This window comes from Mesoplodon densirostris, chromosome 4, assembly GCF_025265405.1.
Source record: "Mesoplodon densirostris isolate mMesDen1 chromosome 4, mMesDen1 primary haplotype, whole genome shotgun sequence".
NCBI classification, from domain to species: Eukaryota; Metazoa; Chordata; class Mammalia; order Artiodactyla; family Ziphiidae; genus Mesoplodon; species Mesoplodon densirostris.
Window position 1 is genome coordinate 181961912 of NC_082664.1, and position 17466 is coordinate 181979377.

Consider the following 17466-nt stretch of genomic DNA (forward strand, 5'->3'; position numbering starts at 1 on the left):
ATAGTTTTAGCACTTACATTGAAGTCTCTGATCCATTTTTAGTTAATTTTTATGTAAGAAAAGGTCCAACTTTATTTTTTTTGCATTTGGACATTCAGTTGTCCCTGCACCATTTGTTGAAAAGACTGTACTTTGTCAATTAAATTGTTTTGGATGGCACTCTGTCACAATTGATTATAAATGTAAGAGTTTATTTCTGAACTCTTAATTCACTTCCATTGTTTTACATGTTTGTCTTTATGTCAGTACCATAATGTGTTGATCACTGCAACTATATAGTAAGTTTTGAAATTGGGATGTGTGAATCTTCCAACTCTGTTCTCCTTTTTAAAGATTGTTTGGCTATTCTGGGTTCCTTGCATATCCGAATGAGTTTTAGGATGTTTTTTAATTTCTGCAGAAAAGGCAGCTTGGATCATAATAGTAATTGTGCTGAATATGTAGGCCAATAAGAGGAGTATTGATATCCTAACAATATTAAGTCTTAACAACCCATGAATGTAGCATGTTTTGTCTTTAATATTTTCCAACGTTTTGTAGTTTCCAGTGAGTGAGTCCTGTACTATTTTTGTTAAATATTGAATATATTCCTGAGTATTTTATTCTTTTTGATGTGATTGTAAATGCAGCTCTTTTCTTAATTTCATTCTTTTATGTTTGGGTTGGTCATTGCTGTTGTATAGAAATAGATTGAATTTGTATGTTAATCTTATATCCTGCAACCTTGTTGAACCTGGTTATTTGTGTTTAATGGTTTTTTTTTTTTTAGTTGGTTCCTTAGGATTTGCTACAAATTCATATCATCTATGAATAGAGATAGTTATACTTATTCCTTTCTGGATGCTGATTTTGTTTGCTTGGTTTTTTTTCTTACCTAATTACAATGGTTAGTTACACCTGCAGTGAAATGTTGAGTAGAAATGGTAAGAAATAGAACATTGTATTCTTGTTCCTAATTTTAGGAGTGATCCATTCAGTCTTTCACTATTAAGTATAATATTAGCTGTGATTTTTTTGTGTGTGGTTGCCCTTTGTCTGGTTTAGGAAGTTCCTTTCTATTTCTGGTTTGTTGAATGAGTTTTATGACAAGACTGTTGGATTTTGGAAAATGCCTTTTCTCAATTGATATGATCATGTGGCTTTTATTTTATTAATTTGGTTTGCTAGTATTTTGTGGAAGATTTTTGCATCAATAGCCATAAAGAATATTGGTCTGTAGATATCTCATGATATCTTTGTCTAGCTTTGATATCAGAGTATTGCTGGCCCCTGGCCCCATAGAAGTATTATCTCCTTTTTTTTTTTTTTTTCTTTCTTTTTTGGGGAAGAGTTTGTCAAAGATTGGTATTAATTCTCATTTAAATGTTTGGTCGAATTTACCAGTGAAGTCCTTTGAGTCTGCACTTATATCTGTTGGAAGTGTTTTTTTTTTTTTTTTGCGGTATGCGGGCCTCTCACTGTTGTGGCCTCCCCCGTTGCGGAGCACAGGCTCCGGACGCGCAGGCTCCGGACGCGCAGGCTCCGGACGCGCAGGCTCAGCGGCCATGGCTCACGGGCCCAGCCGCTCCGCGGCATATGGGATCCTCCCAGACCGGGGCACGAACCCGTATCCCCTGCATCGGCAGGCGGACTCTCAACCACTTGCGCCACCAGGGAGGCCCTGTTGGAAGTGTTTTTAATCACCAGTTCAATCTCTTGCTATAAGCCTTTTTAGATATTGCGTTTTTCTTCAGTTTTAGTAGTTGGTGTTTTTCTAGGAATTTGTTCTTTTCCTCCAAGTTATCCACTTTGTTGTTGTACAGATGTTCATAGTATTCCTTTATAATACTTTTTATTTCTGTATAATGTCCTTTTATTCATTTGTAATTTTTGTGTCCCCTCTTTTTTCCTTGGTCACTATAACTAAAGGGTTGTCAATTTCGGGGATCTTTTCAAAGAAACAATTTTTGTTTTCATTGATTGTCTTTCATGTTTTTCTATTCTTTATTTCATTTGTTTGCATTTTAATCTTTATTGTTTCTTTCTTGCTGCTTGCTTAGGTTTAGATTGCTCTTTTTTCTTGGTTCTTAAGATGGAAGTTTAGGTTATTGATTTGAGATCTTTCTTCTTTTATAATATAGGCATTTACAGCTATAAATTTTCCTCTAAGCACTGCTTTCTTTAGCTACATCCCATAGATTTTGGTATGTTATATTTTAGTTTTCATTCATCTCAAGGTATTTTCTACTTTCCTTTACAATTTCTTCTTTGTTTCATTGGCTACTTATAAGTGTATTGTTTTATTTCCATGTATTTGTGAATTTCCAAAATTTCCTTCTGTTACTGATTTCTGATTGCATTCCATTGTGGAATGGATTTTAGTCACATGATTTTAATCACTTTAAATTCTTGAGGATTGTTTGTGGCCTAGAATATGGTCTCTTTTAGAGAATGTTTCACGTGCACTTGAGAAGACGGCCTTGTGTTGTTGGGTGGAGTGTTGTATAGATGTCTGGCAGGTCTAGTTGGCTTACACTTTTATTCCAATCTTCTATTGCCCTGTTGTTTTTTTTCCTGGTTTTTCCGTCTAGTATTGAAAGGGGATAAGAAGTCTATTATCATTGTTGAATTGTTTATTTATTCTTTCAATTCTTCTTCCTCTGTTGTTCTTGTAGCTTTACTGCCTATTTTGGTTGATTTTCTTATAGTTGCTGTTTCATAGTGTGTCACTTTCTATCCTTTTACTTTCCACCTATTTGTATCATTGAACCTACTGTCTCCTGTAGACAGTATATAGTATATAGTTGGGTTTTTAAAAATACAATCTGATAATCTCCACCTTTTGATTGGATTGTTCAGTCTATTCACATTTAATATTATTGATATGGTTGGATTTACACCTGCCATTTTGCTTTTTGTTTTCCATAGGTCTTATGCCTTCTTTTGTTCTTTTTTTTTACTGTCCTCTTTTGAAATAAGTGAATCTCTTCCAGTGTGGTATCTTAACTCCTTTAATAAGTTTTAAATTATACATTTTGAATTAGTTTCTTTTTTTTTTTTTTTTTTTGCGGTACGCGAGCCTCTCACTGCTGTGGCCTCTCCCGTTGCGGAGCACAGGCTCCGGACGCGCAGGCTCAGCGGCCATGGCTCACGGGCCCAGCCGCTCTGCGGCATGTGGGATCTTCCCGGATCGGGGCATGAATCCGTGTACCCCGCATCGGCAGGCGGACTCTTAACCACTGCGCCACCAGGGAGGCCCTGGACGTAAGATTCTTAATTCACAGTTTTTTATCTTTAGCATTTTGAATCTTCAGTCCTACTACATCCTAGTTTCCTCTGCTTCTGATGAGACGTCAGCTGTCAGTCTTATTGGGGTTCCTTGTATGTGACGAGTCATTTTTCTCTTGCTGATTTCAAGATTTTTTTCTTTGTTTCTCAACATTTTGATTATATTTTGTCTGGGTGTGGATCTCTTTATATTTATCTGGTTTGGAGTTGGTTGAACTTCTTAGATGTGTAGATTACTGATGTTTTTCATCAAATTTGGGAAGATTTCGGCCGTTATGTACGTCTTCGTTCTGTGCCTTTCTCTTTTTCTGGGGTGCTCTGTTCATTTTTTTTTTTTTTTTTTTTGCGGTACGCGGGCCTCTCACTGTTGTGGCCTCTCCCGTTGCAGAGCACAGGCTCCGGACGCGCAGGCTCAGCGGCCATGGCTCACGGGCCCAGCCGCTCCGCGGCATGTGGGATCTTCCCGGACCGGGGCACGAACCCGCGTCCCCTGCATCGGCAGGCGGACTCTCAACCACTGCGCCACCTGGTGCTCTGGTCATGTTTCTTCATTCTTTGTTTCTCCCTATTCTTCAAATTGTATATAATCTCTATCAGTTTATCTTCAAGCACTCTGATTCTTTCTTCTTCCAGCTCATGTCTACTGTTGGGCTCCTATAGTGAATTTTCCATTTCAGTTATTGTACTTTTTCAGTTATTGTACAATTCCAAAATTTCTATTTGCTGCTTTTTTCCTGTAATTCCCTTATCTTTATTGATATTCTCTACTTGCTGAAACATTGTCCTTATACTTTTCTCTAATTCTTTATACATGGTTTCCTTTAGTTCTGTGAACTTATTTGTAATAGCTGATTTGAAGTCTGTATCTGTTAAGTCTAACATCTGGGCCCCTTTAGAATCAGTTTCTATTGCCTGCCTTTTTTTCCCTGAAAATGGGTTTGCTGCTTCTTTGCACATTTTGCAATATTTGTTGAAGACCGGGCATTTTAAATAACATGTAGCAACTCTGTGTAGTGATCACCTTGGGAATGGGGGTTAATACCGTTTGCTTGGTTATTTATATATATTGTTAGTGACTTGGATGAACTGACTGTGTGAAAGCTGTTTCCCCCAGTGGACAACATTGGATGTCTCTACTCAAATTTATTTTCTTGTTTTTTTCTTTTATCTTTACTACCCAAGGGTTACCCCATGGTCAGATAAGCCACTCATTGGTTAAAGGCTGTGCTTATACCCTCCTAGCCAGTTAGAATTTTACTCTTTACCATTAGACGTGCATGTGGCTTGAAGAGTGCTATCATAGTTGAAAGAGTTTAGGTATTACCCAGTCATACAGTTCATAAAGGAAAGGCAGGATAAATTCTTGAGCTTTTTCTTTGATTTAATGGTTTTTAAGATGATTAATTGGTTCTCTATCATCTCTTGAAGATGACCAATTATTTAAAAAATTATGAACTCTTAGAATTAAACATTTGATGGGTTTTAATCCATTTCACTTATTAGCATTAATGAAGCTCAAATTATTCCATCTTTGGCCAGTGGGAGCCTTTTGAGATTGGCTCCTGAGTGCTAGAATTAGCCATTTCTCTAAGAAGCTCTGGTCTCTAAGGGATACTCAATGATGCTGGATTGGCCTTTGTTTGTAGGCCTTTTCTATAATCAGAGTTAAGAAATATATGTACATATTTAAGATAAAATAAAATACCTCACAAGGTCATATTGATGCTTCCAATTAAAACTCTAGACTACAGTGTATTTGAATCTTCTTTCTATATCTCCTTTTCTCTGTGCCAAGAATCCTGGTTTTTCAGACACAAGTGATTATAGAATTAGAAAATCCCATAATTATTCATTTATTTTTATCCCATATTACACATGTAATAGTCTCAGAATGACAACAGTAATACTACTGAAACCATTAAAAAGCATACTTTTGCTTATACTCTCACCATCTTTACAGCATTTAGGATTGGCAGTGTCTTCTGAGACATTGTTTGTTTAGCAAAATGAAATGTTTGCTTAGCAACATTTTAGAGCATCTTCTCTTTCTCAGACTCCCTGCTAGAAAGGAGGAAGAGACACAACCTTGTTCTCTAAAAGCTTGGTTGTTGGGTTACGTGGTGTCATTCTGGTATAGGAAGGCATGGCCCCCAAATCTGGGTTTTTATTCTTCTTTAAAGGTACTGTTAATGATGTAATTCCATACTTCCTAAAATAAAACTGTTGCATTTTCTGCTCTTATCAGGGAGCAGCTTCCATTGGGTGGAGATGCTTGATACTTCCTAATCTTTCTTACCTAGTATATTAGTCAGGTTGTGCAGAGAAATACAACTAGCAGGAGATATATCTATATATGCTATCACAGCTTTTGTGGATGCACTATAGATAGATGGATGGATAGATAGATAGTTAGAAGAATAGGATATACTAGCTAGATAGATAGATAGGGAGAGAGAGTTAGTTTTTATGTTAAGGAACTGGCTCACATGATTGTGGGAGCTGGCAAGTGTGAAATTTGTGGAGGAGGCCAGCAGGCGGAAATTTTAGGTAAACGTTGATGATGTAGTCTTGAGTCCAGAATTTGCAGGGCAGCCCAGCAGACTGGAAACTCAGGCAGGTTTCTGTGTTGCAGTCTTGAGGCAGAATTGCTTCTTTCTTGGGAAAGTTCAGTCTTTGCTCTTAAGGCCTTCAACTGATTGGTTGAGGCCCACCACATTATGGAGAGTAATCTGCTTTAAAGTCAACTGACTGTAAATGTTAATCACATCCACAGAGACAGTCACAGAGACACATAGACTAGTGTTAGACCAAACAGCTGGGCACCATAGTCTAGCCAAGTTGACACATAAACTTAACCACCAAGGTTAGGTTAACCATTTAATTTATTGCCCAAACTGAGATTCTTTTGAGAATAAGAATTACTGAAAAATAATAAAATTGTATAATTTTATTTGTTGACTAACAGATTTATTTTTATTGTATTTAAAAAATAAGTTTATTTCTGAAAAATGTTAACATATTTCCATGTTAATATTTTTTAAAAAACCCAAAACATCACAACAAACATCACAACAAAATTATTTCATACTGATTTTTTTCAACTTTAGAAAGACCATAAATAGAATTCTCAGTAGAAGCCCATATACATTATTTAGTTTCTTAGTCATAATTTGTCTGTAGTACTGGGTCTCTGTATGTTTCTGAAAGGAATGTAGTTTTTTTTTTTTTTGCGGTACACGGGCCTCTCACTGCTGTGGCCTCTCCCGTCGCGGAGCACAGGCTCCGGACGCTCAGGCCCAGAGGCCATGGCTCACGGGCCCAGCTGCTCCGCGGCACGCGGGATCCTCCCAGACCAGGGCACGAACCCGCGTCCCCTGCACTGGCAGGCGGACTCCCAACCACTGCGCCACCAGGGAAGCCCAGGAATGTAGTTTTGAAACACAGTTGTATTGTTTTGTAAAATTATAGTCTTCAAAGTTTCATTTTATGATTACTAAACTTGAAACTTGATTCTTTTCAGTAGTTACTAATTGCTGTAAATCATAATCTTTAAATTTGAGAATATAATATCTGTGTAGATACTAAGGTACCTGGTAAGTTCAAAGCAAATTCTACTAAATTGAGGTCATTCTAAATTTTGATTTTTTTAAGTAGTTTAACAGGAAAATATTCCAGCCCATATATTTTCATAGGTACTGTCTTTTTACTCAATTTAGAGTACCTTTATTCAATGACATTTTTACAAGAGAAAGCTTGTTAGATAAGTTGTATTTATTTAGAAGTCTTCTGAACATTTTACCAAATTTTTTTTAATTGTTTAAATTTTTATTCATTTATTTTTGGCCGCACTGCACGGCATGCGGGATCTTAGTTGCCTGACCAGGGATCGAACGTGCGCCCCCTGCAGTGGAAGCATGGATTCTTAACCACTGGACCGCCAGGGAACTCCCCCATTTTACCAAATTTAGATGCTGCTAGATTGTAAGCATTTGGAAGTCCATTTCATCCTGGTACAAAGTATAAACTTATCTAAGTAAAAAAACTGGTTCTCTGTATAAATTAAATCTGAATTAAAGATTTCCAACTGACAGAACAAAATGAAGCCAAGATTTAGAGTGCTCAGCTGAAAAAATTTCAATGCTATTGATGATTTTACTAAGTGAGTCTTAAAAGCCTCAAAGATTTCTAAGATATGTAGCAACAAAAGAAAACAGGTATTGCCATGTTGGAGTATTTTTTTTTATTCGACATTATCTTTGTCACACGAGTGACAGTTTATGTGTGTGTGTGTGTGTGTGTGTGTTTAAATATTTGTCAGTTGTGATTGCTAGACTCACATCTTTGGTGGATGTAATTGTGGGATGCGTTTGCTTCTACTTTGGTCATATTTTGCCATTCACGTGGTACAGTTGTGAATAATATGTGAATCACAACCATGTCCAAGATTATTTCTGTGCCGTACTTTTTAAAATTAGTAAGACCATTGTTTTTTACTCTATGATTCTGTGCTTGACCAAAGTTTGTATTTGCGTATCTCTGTAAAATCAAATATAGTCTATCCTCATTATTTATAGATTCCATTTTGCGAATTCTCCCTACTCACAAAAATTTATTTGTAACCCCCAAATCAGTATTCTTGGTCCTTTTGTAGTCATTTAGGGCCATATACAGAGGAACAGAAAATTTGGATTGCTCAACACACTTGTTCCCAGCTGAGGTAAAGCAAGGCTTTCTTCTTTCAGCTTTCAAACTCTAAACAAGTATCCTTTTTGTAGTGCCACTTTTCTTTGTATTTTTGTGCTTCTTGTTGGTGATTTCACTGTTTACAGTGACTCCCAGGCATAGTATATTGTATATTGTTCCTAAGTGCAGGAAGGTCGTGACGTGTTGTATTTTACAGAGAAAATACGTGTCTTAAGTAAGCTTTATTCAGGCATGAGTTGGTGCGATGGCCTGTGAGTTCAATGTTAATGAATCCATAATATATATTAAATATAGTGTCTTTATACAGAAAGACACGTAACGCAGTGTTATGTTTGACCAGTTGAAGAAGTTGTAGCCAGAGGCTCCCAGGAACCTAACTCTGTTTCTCCTTTAAGAGCAGTACTTTGGTATTTGCTAATTCAGTGTTCATGGTGACCTTATAGAACTTCATTGCTGCGGTTAATGAAAACTGACTATAATTGCATCTTTGTTGTTGAACTTCCTGAGTTTAAATAGCAGCTACAGCAATGTCAGGCATATCACATAGTACAGAATGAACTTCCAAAAGCTTTACTTTGATTCCATGAATTGGATGAAAACTATCAACCGATTATTGGAATTAACTGATTTCTATTTAATGTATCTCTTGACACTGATAGAAAGCTGGCATCACTTAAGTGTAAATTCCTTCTGCTAATAGAGCCAACAAAATAACAGCTGTCACTTAATTTTGACTATGTAAACAAGATACTTTGTAATCAGAACTGAGCAAGATTAAAGACTAGTCATTTGATCTAAATGAAAAGTCATGCTTTATAGAATAATATATAAAACATCTTCATCTGCTTTTCTTAAATTGGTATCTTTGAGCTAATCATAGTTGGGGCAACAGCCTTGAATATTTTTTCCACCTCCACCGAAGACTGCAGGATTTAGCTGTCCCTCGGCCTCTCCTGTCCAAGTGCACTTCCTTTTTCTGCCCATGGTTTGGGTGCTGACTTTGAGAACGAGGTGTCAGTTAGAGCCCATCCAGAGAGAGGTCTTTCACATTTAACCACAGGTTAACTTGACAGTTGGATTCACTGCACGTGTATCTCACAGCACTCAACAAGATCAGGGCAGAGCCTGGAAGTAAATGTTCCGGCTTATTATAACACTCTCGTTAAAAAAAATCGCTAGAAAGTGGAGAATCCAGGACAAATAATAAATTGGGGGGGGGCACTGTGACAATGGACCTAAGTTGAGACTGTCTCAGTGAAACTGACACACATGGTCGGTTTACCAGACACGTGTCTTTTCAACAGTCTCCTAACCCCAAGTCCCTGATTGCTGTTTTCCCCTCACAAAGGCTGTGCCCTCAATGGGATTCACTTGTTTGTGACTACTTAGTAATTTCCACAGCATTACGCACATGGAAAAGAATGTGAAACATTCTTATTAGTCAGTTTCATTCATTGTGGCACTTCCTTCTTTCTAGAACATTTTCTGTTTATCTTAAAACGTATTAAATTTTGCATGCCTTCATTTTTAAACATTTTTAAAGACATGGAATAAATTTATGGTATTGTTCTTCCTTAAATTAGTTCTTTTGTTATCTTAATAAAAATATCATACAATAATTTTAAAAATTTGGGAATGAAAGGAATACAGTTGTTAACATATATTTGATAAAAATGGATCATCTGAATATGATTATGATAATACTTTATATTCTCTTACAGGATTAAATTAAAAGGATTTACCATACATCTTATGACTCTTTACTGGAGCCTTGGGAGATAGGTAAGTGACAAGCATTTTTTGAAGAGATATTTCTGAAACATTAAATGATTTGATCTCATAGGTTCCTGACAAAGTAGGCGATGAGGTATATCTTACTTCAGTGATTTAACTGTTTTTCTCCTCAGTAAAAATGGTAGAAATACCATGTTTACATGAATGTAATGTAACGTTCTCTGGTATCCAATAAATCATATTTTCCAGGGAGTCTTAGGTTTATTTTGTATAATAATTATACAGAGAACATTGTCAATAGGAGAAACAAGTTAGGCATATTTCAAAACTTAAAGCCCTAAAAAAATCGTTAAATGCAAGGTGGTGTCCTGGATTGTATCTTAGAACGGAAAAAAGACACCACTGAAAAACAGGTGAAATCCAAATAAAGTCTCTAGCTTAGTTAATAGTAGATGTACCAATGTCAGTTTCTCAGTATTGACAAATGGACCATGGTAGTGTTAAGATGTTAACTTCAGGTGGAATTTGGTGAAAGGGACACAGGAATTGGGTAATATCTTTGCAACTCTTCTGTAAATCTAAAATTATTCCAAAATAGAAATTTTTCTTTAAAGCCAAAAAAAATCGAGATTTATTTGAAAATTGTAGTTTAGAAGTAGCTTTTCTGTGTAATAGTTTGAAAAATCAAAATACTTAATTACCTTTAGAAAAACCCAGATTCCGTGCATTAGAGATGCAGGGAAATATGTGACGATAGGTTTCATTTTTCAGTTCATGGGAGGCGTGGGATTTCATTTTCTTGACATTGGCCTGGTGTCCATGAACATCTCCTTGACCTTGGTTACAGACTTGCTCTTTGATTCCTTTAAGGTACTTGTGTGTTCTTTGGTGGTTTAGTACTGCTCTTTCTGTTAACATAAGCAGGCCCTTTCCATGGTTCCCAGTGTACCGCTTTTTTCTTTTTCTTTTCTTTTCTTCGATGTACTGTTAGAGGCAAAAAGGCCAGTGATGTGACTCAGTGGTTTGGAGTTGAGACCCTTTTAGGGTGGTTTTGTTCAGTCACATCTACTTGAGCTAGGTCAGGTGCTGGACTCAGCTGACCTATCGTTAACGAGCCGTTTCTGTAGTTGAGCTGAAATAATTGATTGCTGTCAGATAATTGAAATTGTCAGTTTCCAAAATGGACTCTGGCAGTATAACTCTTTTATATTTCTATAAATATTAAAAGACTATAAGAAGGGAGCTCTGTAGTTTGCTGAACTATTACATAACTTGTCATTAATAAAAGTAAAATAGTCCTGCTGGCCTTATAAATGGTCTCCTGCTGCTGTTGCCAACTTTAGTGATTTTAGTTAAACTTAAATTTCATAAAGGGAAATAGAAGTATATTCTACTTGAAGGATATAGACATTTACAACAGCAGACCCAGGCCTGAATGACTTTTGCAGGATAATTGTTAGGCTTGGAGAGTTCTGTTTTGCTTGATGATATTTGTTCAGAATTGGTGTTGTAAATTCTATTGGTATGAGATTGATATCTTTACTTCTTAGTGATGTAGCATAACTGTGCCAACCTTGGTAGGAAAGTTTAGAAAAAGGGAGGAGCATTTTTTCAGGACAAGTTGAAATTCCATCGGTCAAATTATAGTCCACACATAAAATCAAGCAAAAAAGCTTTTTATTCTTCTTCTGTGCTCGAAGAGCCTTGCAAGTGTTGTTTCTGGAGACACGCTTTACCACTCCGCTGGCTGGCTGTCACTTTATGGTCACCTAAAGTAAAAATGGGGGTAGCTCATGGGCACTGAGCGCTTGCTATGTACCGGGCACTGAGCGCTTGCTATGTACCAGGCACTTTATTTACAGTGATCTCCTTCACAAATACCTATGAGCGAGTTTGGAACTCCCATCGTAGATGAGGCTGGAGGGTAACAGATGTCTCCAGGGCAACCCCGAAGGTGTGGCAGAAACAGCCGATCGCCAGGGTGTGCAGTACCTACAGTTTAGTTCCTAATATTACCAGCTTCCAGGGAATCCTGCGTCTGCAGACACATGGTAAACTCCAGATTACAGCAACCCTTCTGGGTAAGAGGATGTCTGATCACACCGGGTGACCCAGAGCAGACTCCCCCCGGGGTGAGGGGCCTGGAGTAGAGTCTCCTGCTGCCTGTTCCAGCCTTGCCCTGGCTCTTCCTCTGGTTCCCAAGCATGTCAGTTGTCCTCTGTCACCTGATGAATTGCCGAACAGTCACTCATTGTGTGCTTCATTGATCAGATGCCAAGAACTCTTGGCAGCTCTGGGGAGCATGATCTCAGTGTGCCTCCTGGTCAGCGCTGGGCAACTGAACGTTGTTAGTGGGGGTGAGAACTTGGATTCAGAAGCCAGGACCCATGCCAGAGGCCAGGGATGGGGTAATTGAGCAGCTGGCATGTGAAACGGAGCTCTCCAGACTCCGTCAGCTGGCCAGGAGGCAGAAGGAGAGTTGCACGTGACTTTGAAAGGTGGTCTTTGAAGAAGATTTTGATGGCTGGCTGTGGATTTTGTCGTTCGTAGATATAAAATACTCCCAGTTGCTTTTTGAGGAAGAATGAGAATGTTGCCAACTTACACATCATAGTGCTTGTTACAGTGGGCAGAAACCGCACTCTCTGAAGCTTTTCCCCGTCAGTTCTAGCCATGTCTTTCTGTGGCCCTCAATCTCCAGTCCTTCTTATACCTGAAAGCATAAAATGCACACAAGATTACAAACTCTCCTTCTCAGTCTCCTCTTCTTCGTGGTCTCTGGCGGCTGGTGTCCTTCAGGGCTCAGTCCTTGGTTGCCTTCGCTGCTTATTCTCTGTGTGATCTCATGCATCCCTCACTTTAAATACCATGCATCCCCCCAGTTTATTTCTTTGCCTTGATCTCTCCCATGAGCTCCAGGCTCCTATCTGTCTGCCTATCCAACGTCTCTATTCAGAAGCCCAATAAGCATTTCAGACTTACGTATGTGCAGCGGGACGCCTGGACTCTCTTCCCCAGACACGCCCCTGCATCCTCCTCCAGCTCACTCGGTGGTCCGCTCAGTTGCTCGAGCCAAAACCTAGAAGTCGTCTTTGACTTTTCCCTTTGCTTCTTAACCCACATCCAGTCTGTCGGGGGGCTTGGACGTCTTCCTTTAAAAACATATGCCTTTGCTGCCATTGCCCCCACTGCTACTCTAGTGTAATTATGTAATGTAACTTACAATCACCACTGTACGTTACCTAGACGACAGTAATAGTCTCCTCAGCGGCCTTCCTTATCTCTAGTCCGTGCTCCATATAGCAGCGAAAGTGGGTTTTGTTTTGTTTTGTTTCGTTTGTTTGAGTTTTAATGTTCAACAGTTCCTGTCCTTCCCCTGTTCACAGCCCTGCAGTGTCTACCCGTTACACTCAGGGTAAACTTCTCACCCCGTTCTCCCAGGCCCTGCAGGTTCTCCCTGCTGCCTTTTCTCCTGCTGTTCTCTGTGTGCTCATGGGGCTCTGTAGCCACAGTTGCTTTCTTGCTGTCCCTTAAATTCTCCAAGTCCCTTCGGAATTGGCTAAATCCCTCCTACCCCCTACCCTATACCCTCATCCTGACCACTTCAGCTTTTAGCCTGGTGCCAGTGGGGGTAGACTTAGAGAGAAAAATACATTTCTAAGGCTCTGTAGCACATGTAGGGGGAGAGGTCAGAGGTCACACTAGAAGTTTTGCACTTTCGTTGTTCCGAGTTTCTGTAATTTGAATTGCTCTTGAGCGTAAGAGGGACTGGAGATGTAGAGCTGCAGAAAGACGTTGCTAGAATTGATGGGCAGGAGTTACAGAGAGAGGATTCTGAGGAGAGAAAACATTCAATAAGCAGTAGACGAGTAAGTTGGTAACGGTGACATCTGCATATAAACAGACCGGGCTGCTGCAGAGGACAGTGGGTTCTTTGTCACTGACGGTATCAACTTGAGGCTGATCAACCTCCTGGGATGTTGCAGAGGAAGATGTGCTAGAGTCGGGGAGGGGAGAGTGGTTTTTCTCCCCAGAGTTGGTCTCCCCAGCTCTGAGATTATATCAGTTTTCAAAATCTTCTTTTTTCAGATGACTCCTCCTGTCTTTGTGTTGGGAAGCTTTCATCCATAAATTATAAAGGTGAACTTCTAGGAGAAGTTCCCAGTATTTGAGGTGAAAGAAGAGCTCCTATCAAGGTACTCAGGTGGGCCAAGTCCTCATCTAAGGCATTTCCTTGGAGGCATTTTTCTTTCTTTCATTTTTTAATTTAAAATTTATTTAGATTGATATTAGGTCTGAAATAAATAATGCATACATACACAAATTCTGTAATAGATTTTAGTTATTAAACAAAAGTGTACTGAGTCTGAGAAGTAAAGAGCATGATATTTGGAAATGGCCTTCAGTCAAGAGTTTGCTAGAAATGGAAAGTTCATCCTACTCTTAGGCCAGAAGCTCTTTGAGAAGGAGTGACTGTGCTTCACCGTGTCATTGAGGGTGACCTAGCCATTCCCTTCTCTTCTTTTGGAAAGACAAAAATAGGATTTAAATAATAGACAACTTTAAGTTATAAGCGCTTTTAGTTAGAACCCAGAAAGTCTATTAATGCAAATTCCAGTTTCTTATAACCACTGAACTGTGGAACTTGGAATTAGTGGTATAGGAAGGAATGATTTTCAGGCACTCTGTGATACTGAAGTACTTTATATTTGATTGCTCTGGTAACTAGCGCCTAAATAATAGGATGACACATTTAAAGATCGCCCGCAGCCTGACACAGCTGCCTGTAGCACCAGGGTCCGGTCCGGCCCGCCCCCGTGCATGCTGGCGCACCATGTGAAATCAGCCTTCTAATGAAGACACCGTTCTGCCTCTAAGGAAGGGCTGAACTCTGTAACATGTTTTCACCTAGAATCTCTCTGGTTTCTCTGTCTTCTCCAGGCTTCTGACTTTGCTCCCCTCTTTCTCATTAGAGCTACTTCTGTCTTTTAGATTTGACTCCTTCTTCTTCTCTCTCTGTTTTTTTTTACGGATATTATTTTTTTAACATCTTTATTGGAGTATAATTGCTCTACAATGGTGTGTTAGTTTCTGCTGTATCAAAAAGTGAATTAACTATACGTATACATATATCCCCATATCTCCTCCCTGTTGTGTCTCCTTCCTAGCCTCCCTATCCCACCCTCTAGGTGGTCACAAAGCACTGAGCTGATCTCCCTGTGCTATGTGTCTGCTTCCCACTAGCCATCTGTTTTACATTTGGTAGTGTATATATGTCCATGCCACTCTCTCACTTCGTCCCAGCTTACCCTTCCCCCTCCCCCTATCCTCGAGTCCATTCTCTACGTCTGCGTCTTTATTCCCGTCCTGCCCCTAGGTTCTTCAGAACCTTTTTTTTTTTTTTTAGATTCCATATATGTGTGTTAGCATATGGTACTTGTTTTTCTCTTTCTGACTTACTTCACTCTGTATGACAGACTCTAGGTCCATCCACATCACTACAAATAATTCAATTTCATTTCTTTTTATGGCTGAGTAATATTCCATTATATATATATATATATATATATGTGCCACATCTTCTTTATCCATTCATCTGTCGATGGACACTTAGGTTGCTTCCATGTCCTGGCTATTGTAAATAGAGCTGCAATGAATATTGTGGTACATGACTCTTCTTGAATTATGGTTTTCTCAGGGTATATGCCCAGTAGTGGGATTGCTGGGTCATATGGTAGTTCTATTTTTAGTTTTTTAAGGAACCTCCATACTGTTCTCCATAGTGACTTTATCAATTTACATTCCCACCACCAGTGCAAGAGGGTTCCCTTTTCTCCACACCCTCTCCAGCATTTATTGTTTGTAGATCCTTTGTATTTCTGCAGTGTCAGTTGTTACTTCTCCTTTTTCATTTCTAATTCTATTGATTTGAGTCTTCTCCCTTTTTTTCTTGATGAATCTGGCTAATGGTTTATCAATTTTGTTTATCTTCTCAAAGAACCAGCTTTTAGTTTTATTGATCTTTGCTATTGTTCCCTTCATTTCTTTTTCATTCATTTCTGATCTGATCTTTATGATTTGTTTTCTTCTGCTAACTTTGACGTTTTTTTGTTCTTCTTTCTCTAATTGCTTTAGGTGTAAGTTTAGGTTGTTTATTTGAGATGTTTCTTGTTTCTTGAGGTAGGATTGTATTGCGATAAACTTCCCTCTTAGAACTGCTTTTGCTGCATCACATAGGTTTTGGGTCATCATGTTTTCATTGTCATTTGTTTCTAGGTATTTTTTGACTTCCTCTTTGATTTCTTCAGTGATCTCTTTGTTATTAAGTATTGTTTTGCCTCCATGTGTTTGTATTTTTTACATTTTTTAAACAGATATTTTCCTGTAATTAATATCTAGTCTCATAGTGTTGTGGTCAGAAAAGGTACTTGATACGATTTCAATTTTCTTAAATTTACCAGTGCTTGATTTGTGACCCAGGATATGATCTATCCTGGAGAATGTTCCATGAGCACTTGAGAAGAAAGTATAATCTGTTGTTTTTGGATGAAATGTCCTATAAATATCAATTAAGTCCATTTTGTTTAATGTATCATTTAAAGCTTGTGTCTCCTTATTTATTTTCATTTTGGATGATCTGTCCATTGGTGAAAGTAGGGTGTTAAAGTCCCCTACTATGATTGTGTTACTGTCGATTTCCCCTTTTATGGCTGTTAGCATTTGCCTTAAGTACTGAGGTGCTCCTATGTTGGGTGCATAAATATTTACAATTGTTATATATTCTTCTTGGATTGATCCCTTGATCATTATGTAGTGTCCTTCTTTGTCTCTTCTAGTAGTCTTTATTTTAAAGTCTATTTTGTCTGATATGAGAATTGCTACTCCAGCTTTCTTTTGATTTCCATTTGCATGGAATATCTTTTTCCATCCCCTCACTTTCAGTCTGTATGTGTCTCTAGGTCTGAAGTGGGTCTCTTGTAGACAGTATATATATGGGTCTTGTGTTTGTATCCATTCAGCCAGTCTATGTCTTTTGGTTGGAGCATTTAATCCATTTACATTTAAGGTAGTTATTGATATGTGTGTTCCTATTCCCATTTTCTTAATTGTTTGGGGTTGTTATTGTAGGTCTTTTCCTTCTCTGGGTTTCCTGCCTAGGGAAGTTCCTTTAGGATTTGTTGTAAAGCTGGTTTGGTGGTGCTGACTTCTCTTAGCTTTTGCTTATCTGTAAAGGTTTTTATTTCTCCATCAAATCTGAATGAGATCCTTGCTGGGTAGAGTAATCTTGGTTGTAGGTTTTTCTCTTTCATCACTTTAAATATGTCCTGCCACTCCCTCTGGCTTGCAGAGTTTCTGCTGAGAAATCAGCTGTTAACCTTATGGGGATTCCCTTGTATGTTATTTGTTGCTTTTCCCTTGCTGCTTTTAATATTTTTTCTTTGTATTTAGTTTTTGATTAATATGTGTCTCAGCATGTTTCTCCTTGGATTTATCCTATATGGGACTCTCTGCGCTTCCTGGACTTGACTGACTATTTCCTTTCCCATATTAGGGACGTTTTCAACTATAATCTCTTCAAATATTTGACTCCTTCTTCTTGATTACCATTTTGACCTCACACAAAACTGCTGCGCTGACCTAAAACATACCATTTGGATTATGTCCTGTGTTGTTATTCCTGTTTTGAATTGAGCCAGGAATCCTCCTAGGAGGAGAGATGGCCAGTGGTACCTTCTTGATGGTGAAGATGACATGATCATG

General features: G+C 38.5%; 1 protein-coding gene across 22 annotated transcripts in view; it reads left to right on the forward strand.

The window, feature by feature from the left end:
- Positions 1 to 17466, forward strand: part of ZNF438 (zinc finger protein 438) — a 256361-nt gene that overhangs the window by 117318 nt on the left and 121577 nt on the right. For 14 of the 22 annotated variants that reach the window (XM_060097815.1, XM_060097818.1, XM_060097806.1 and 11 more), the window contains 2 exons: positions 9693 to 9753; positions 13795 to 13909. The gene's annotated coding sequence lies outside the window, so the exon portion shown is untranslated. The remainder of the gene's footprint in view (positions 1 to 9692; positions 9754 to 13794; positions 13910 to 17466) is intronic. The other 8 variants (XM_060097819.1, XM_060097816.1, XM_060097824.1 and 5 more) reach the window with 2 other exon arrangements.